Here is a 6422-nt window from a genome sequence, read left to right on the forward strand (position 1 = left end):
TTATTTTAGAGAGAAAAAGAGTGGGAGCCAGGGAGAGGGGCAGAGGGAGAGAGAAAAGAGAATCCTAAGCAGGCTCCATGCTCAGTGTGGAGCCCAACACAGGGCTCAATCCCATGACCCTGGGACCATGACATGAGCTGAAATCAAGAGTCAGATGCTCAATGGACTGAGCTACCCAGGTGCTCCTAATGTAGATAGTTTTTAAGCATACTATTATATGCCCCACTGTACCAGCAATATATGACACTGCCTAATCCCCTGTGTATTTGTTTTCTATGACTGCTGTAACAAATCATCACAAACTGGGTGGATTAAAACAATAGGTAATTATTCTCTTACAGTTCTGGGGCTGGAAATCCAAAATCAAGAAGTCATCCAAGCCAGACTTCATCTAAAGACTCTAGGGAAGAACCTATTTTTTGCTTCTTCCAGGTTCTAATGGCTATAGGTATTCCTTGACCTGTGGCCCCATCACTCCAATTTCCGCCTCCATGGTCACATTGCCACCTCTTCCTGTCAAATCTTTCTTTGCTTCACTCTTACAAGAGCACTTGTCATTGGATTTTGGGTTGACCTAGACAATCCAAGATAAACTCTTCATCTCAAGATCCTTAATTATAACTAATTTAATTATTAATTAATTTTCAAATAAAGTAACATTCATAAGTTTCAGAGATTCGGACATGGACATACCTTTTTTGGAAGTCACCATCCAGCCCGTTATACCCTGTCTTACTAATAGAATATGTTGTTATCCTTTTAAATTTTGCCATTCTGATAAGGTGGAAAATGGTCCCAGTATCATTTTAATTTGAATTTCTCTTTTCATACATTTAAGTTTTATTTCGCATTTTATTGTGTGTGAATTGTTTGTTCCTTTTAGCCATTTTTTTCTGTCAATATTTTTGGTATTTCCCTAAATTTTAAGAGTTTTTTTAAATTGAGGTATAATTGACATATAACATTAGTTTCAGATGTGTAACATAATGATTCAATATTTGTATATATTTTGAAATGAAGAGGTTTTTTTAAATATTAGGAATTCTTATGAACTGAATTATGTCCCTCCCACACCCCAATTCATAATGTTGAGGCCCTAATCCCTTGCACCATACTTTAGAATGTGATTTTATTCGGAGATAGGGCCTTTAAAGAGTTAGTTAAGTTAAAATGAGGCTGTTAGGGTAGACCCTAATCCAATCTAACCGGTGTCCTTATTAGGAGATTAGGGTATAAAGAGAGACACACCAGGGATGCATACATACAAAGACCATCTAAGGACACAGAAGGCAGCCATCTGCAAGCCAAGGAGAAGAGATCTCAGGAGAAAGTCAACTTGCCAACACCTTGATCTCACACTTCCAGACCTGTGAGAAAATTAGTTGCTGTCGTTTAAACCATACCAATTGGTGGTCTTCTATTATGGTAGTCCTAGCAAACTAGTACAGGAATATTAGGCCTTTATTTGTGATGCTTTCTTCTAGGATGTTTACATTCCTACTCTGTTTGGAATTTATTCTTGTGGTATGATGTAAGGTATGGATAGAATTTTATTTTTTTCCAAATGGCAAACCAGGAAACTTGTCCGAGCTATGTGCTTATATTTTAATTTTTTATTTTGAGATCATTGTAGATTTACATGCAGTTGTAAGAATATAGAGATCCCATATAACCTTCACCCAGTTTCCCTCAGTGACAATTTCTTGTAGAACTATAGTGCAATATCATGACCAAGATCTCGATATTGATACAATCCACAGAACTTATTCACATTCTTTGCCAGTTTTACATGCACTGTTTGTGTATCTCTGTGTATATTTAGTTCTGTGTGATTTTATCATTTGTGTAGAGTCATGTGACAACCACTACCATCACTATTCAGAACAGTTCTATCCCAAGGATCCCTTGTGCTACCCTTTTATAGTCATAGCCACCTCCTCTCCACCCAATCCCTGCCATCCTCTAACCTGTTCTCCATCTCTATCTTTTTGCATTTTAAGAATGTTATATAAATGGATTCATACAGATTAGAACTTTATGAGATTGGTTCTTTTTCACTCTGCATGATTCCCTTGAGACCCATCCAAATTGTGTGTTTCAGTGGTTCATTCCTTTTTATTGCCAGTGTTTTGCCATGGTAGAGATATACCCTAGTTTGTTTAACCATTTACCTGTTAAAAGATATCTGGGTTATTTCCAGTTTTTGATTATTACAAATAAAGCTGCTATGAACATTCACATATAGGTGTTTGTATAAACGTATGTTTTCATTTCTCTGGGATAAATGGCCAAGAGTGCAGTTGCTGGGTTGTATGATAAGCTCTGCACTTACTTTTTATTGTGAAACTTCATTTATTTCAACTTTGTTCATTCCCAGCTCTGTGGATAATGAAATTATTCTATTATCCATTGGAATTTACATTTGCAGCATCATTGGTCACAAGAGAAATGCAAATTAAATACAAATGTACCACTACACACCTATTAGAATTGCTAAAATTCAAAAGACACAATAATAATGCTGATTGGGTGGGGCAACTGGAATGCTCATACACTGCATGTGGGAGTATAAACTGGAACATTCACTTTCAAACACTATTTTGCAATATTTATTAAAGCTAAACATATGTGTGCTTTCTAACCTAGCAATTCTATTTTTTGAGTACATAATACAAACAGAGCTAATTTCATATGCACACCAAAAGACTGACACAAGAATGTTCATAGCAGCTTTACTCATAATAGCCCAAAACTAGAAACAAATACCCCATCAACAAGAGAATGGAGGTTGCCCCTGGATTGTTCAGTCAGTTGTGTCCGACTCTTGATTTCGGCCCAGGTCATGATCTCACAGTCGTGGGATCGAGCCCCACGACTCAGCACTGTGTGTGGAGCCTGCTTAGGATTCTCTCTCTCTCCATCTCTTTCTGCCCCTCCCCCATTTGTGTGCATGCGTGCACACACCCTCCCACACACACACACTCTCTCTCTCTCCCCCAAAATAAACATTTAAAATAAGGAAAATAAATCATACATGCTCAGTAAATGGCAGATCTATGTTTTGAATCCACATTTCTCTAACTACAAAACCAGTTTTCTTTTTTTTTTTTTTTTTGTTTTTTTTTTTTTTTTTGGGACAGAGAGAGACAGAGCATGAACTGGGGAGGGGCAGAGAGAGAGGGAGACACAGAATCGGAAACAGGCTCCAGGCTCCGAGCCATCAGCCCAGAGCCTGACGCGGGGCTCGAACTCACGGACCGTGAGATCGTGACCTGGCTGAAGTCGGACGCTTAACCGACTGCGCCACCCAGGCGCCCCTAAAACCAGTTCTCTTTCAATTCTGGTTTTTGCCCCAGAAGCCCAGATTTTATTATATTAAATGAAACCCTAGCACAAGTAATTCATTTAAACAAATACAACTTGTTCTAAATTGGTAGATTTAAAAGACTGATGATGCCTTATATTATAGTAAAAGAGACACTCTTATGGTATGTTGGTGAAAATTTAAGCAGGGCAATTGATGAAGATGATGTAAGTCAGTTTTAACTGTGAAAGCCTCATTCTCAACAATATTTAAGACTCTGTTCAAAAGATATAATTATATGTGTGCACAAAAAGGAGTGTGCAGTGAAACACTATGCAATATTGGGGAAAGCAGCTAAATATCCTTCAATAGGGAAATGGTTACATAGTATATCCAGACAATGTAGTCAAAACATTATGATAGATTGTAATTTGATGACATGAAAAACTGTTCACTGTATTTTGTCAGGTGAAGAAGGCAGATTACAAAACAGTATTATAGTATGATTCTGTTTTGAATGAACAAATCCTATGTGCCTATATCCATGTGTTAATTCACAGAGAAATATGAAATGATTTAGAATAAAATGTTCAAATAAGCTGTTTCTAAATGAGCATTATTTTGAGCTTTTCTGTATTTTCTAAATTTCTGACTAACAATCAGAAAAAATAATAGAGCTAATCCCTCCCTCTTTGAGAGCAGAAGAAATAATAGGAGATGTATATGAAACATGGAGTGTAGTGCAGTAGTGGTTTAAATTCTGGCTTAGGGTGGCCTGAAGTTTCTTCATAGATGTGAAGCCTTTCGGATGAATAACTCAACTACTACCTTAAAGATCCTAAACCTTGAAACTAAGATTTTATTACACATTGGATTCCTCTTCCTGGTTGCCCCTCACCTAGGCTCAGATCTATTATTGCCTGCCAGTCCCTCCACCAGTCATTGCTCCAACAAGGAAATCACATCTGCCTTGGAAATTAATTAATATTAAACCCTGCACATAGAAGAAATAGAACTTAGGCCTGATGTGGCTGTGTAGAAATTCAGACCATTCCCTTGATCATTAGGCAGAAAAGGAAGTTGAGAAAGTAATCTGAAGGATCAGGATGATGACAATTTAGAAAACACAGCAGAGATGCCCGTTTCTACTTCCAGGAATCTTAAATCAGTCCTTCAGAAAATTAGCTAAGTACCCTAAAGAGTCACAGTGAAGAAAGATGGCTCTAGGATGCAGACTTTGAATTGGAAAAGGGAAAAGAGATACCATAATCCAGGAGACCCAGTTGATTAAATAAATACATATAGATCCTTTATCACAGCCTTGAACAAATTCTTCAGAGTGGGGTGAGTTATCTATACTCCACTCAGCAGAAGTCAATTCCACATTCCTGGGTCTACATACCCCTAAAATGACTGGAACTCATGTCCTGATAAGGTTCTAGAAGGGAATGCAAAGTTGGTGAAGACATGGGAGCTGGACAGTAAGAAGAAGCTGCTCAGCAAAGTTAATAGTTAAATAAATTACAAAATATCCATGTAAAAGAATATTAAGATAAATCCAAAGCTGTAGGAAGTAATTAAGGATATAGAAAAATTTCAAGATATAACACCAGTAGAGAAATCACTTTACAAAACAGATTAACAAATACAATTATACCAATATTGAGTGATACAAAAAAAAGTCAAAAAAGTTAAACAACTGTTTCAGTTATCTGTTGCTATGTAACCATTACAAAAGTTTGTGGCTTAAAAAACATTCATTAGCTCATTATTCTGGGGTTGGCAATTTGGGCTTGGTTTGGCTGAGTGGGTCTACTGATTCCACTCATCTAATAGCAGCCAGTGGTTTGGTGGGGGCTGGATGGTCCAAGATGGTCTCTGAAATATCTGGTAGCTGTTGCTGTCAGCTGGGCCTCTGTCTCCAGGTGATCTTCTATCTTCAAGCAAGCTAGTCATAACCTTCAGTAAAAGCTGGCCTCAGGGCAGGAAGAGGAAAAGAGCGGACCTCCTAAGGTTTTGTCTCACAAATCTTACAATGTCACTTCCACCACAGGCTTTTTGTCAAAGTCCATCAAAAGGCCCTGCCTACTAGTAACCTAACCATTTCAGAACAATTACTCCCTTTTCTGAAAAACAAAGAGAACAAGGAGAACAAAATCCCTGACCTTAAGCTTGGTTTCAGATATGCCCAGTAATGTTTTCCTTTATTCAGAGCTCTTCTCTCAGTGAACAGCACTGTAGGGAAAGGGAAGGGGCATGGGAAGGGTAGGAATCATTAAGACACCAGACCTTTCTTGGAGCACTGACTAGCTAAATTGGAAGAAATTCTTCAACACCACACAATCTCTCACCATCTGTCACACACATACTGGACAGAAGTAAAAGGGAGATGGGGAGTACTGCTAATCCTTTTTAGTATCAAAGGGAAAAGCCAGGGTCACTGATACCAGGGCTGAAAACTTTCCAAGTTCACAGCAAGTTTCCTGGGGAGACAGCTTTGGGAATGATGTGGTTCTGAAACATGGAACTTGACCCCAGCTCTCAAGGGAGATCCTCTAAGGAAGGAATGGCACTCCTAGGCTCTCCAAACTCTGCCTAAAGGACTCTTCCAATTCTAAAATTTCATTCCAAAAACTGGTTTGTGCTTTTTTGCTTGCATGTAACTTTATACTACCACTCAAATATCGGACTCCCTTTGGTGACCATTTCTCTGCAGCTGGGGTCCATGGCTGTAAAGCAAGAGAAAAAAAAAAAAAAAGAAGAAGAAGAAGAAGAAGCAGGGAACCCAGGAATACAGATCCTAAAAAAGGTTAGAACCTAAAATTGGCCCCTAGATGGGCAACACTCACTTTACTGATACCCCACTGTGTTAAGCAGGAAGCTAGGCACTGGACGTTGGGGGAGGGGGGGAGGGAGGCGGTGCCCTGACGAAGGCAACTGAGACCATGCTTTAGTCCAAGGGCGACTCAGGTTAATACAGGCATCGCAGTCTTCACAAGCGCAGATATACTCTCAAAAAGGTCTTCAAAAGACCCCTCAGTCCCGACGTTAAACCCAGAACTGAAGAAATGAAGCTCTATGCCATTACACAACCGAACTCGTACCAGTCAGAGCATTA

Source organism: Panthera uncia (assembly GCF_023721935.1).
Source record: "Panthera uncia isolate 11264 chromosome E2 unlocalized genomic scaffold, Puncia_PCG_1.0 HiC_scaffold_19, whole genome shotgun sequence".
Classification (NCBI taxonomy): Eukaryota; Metazoa; Chordata; class Mammalia; order Carnivora; family Felidae; genus Panthera; species Panthera uncia.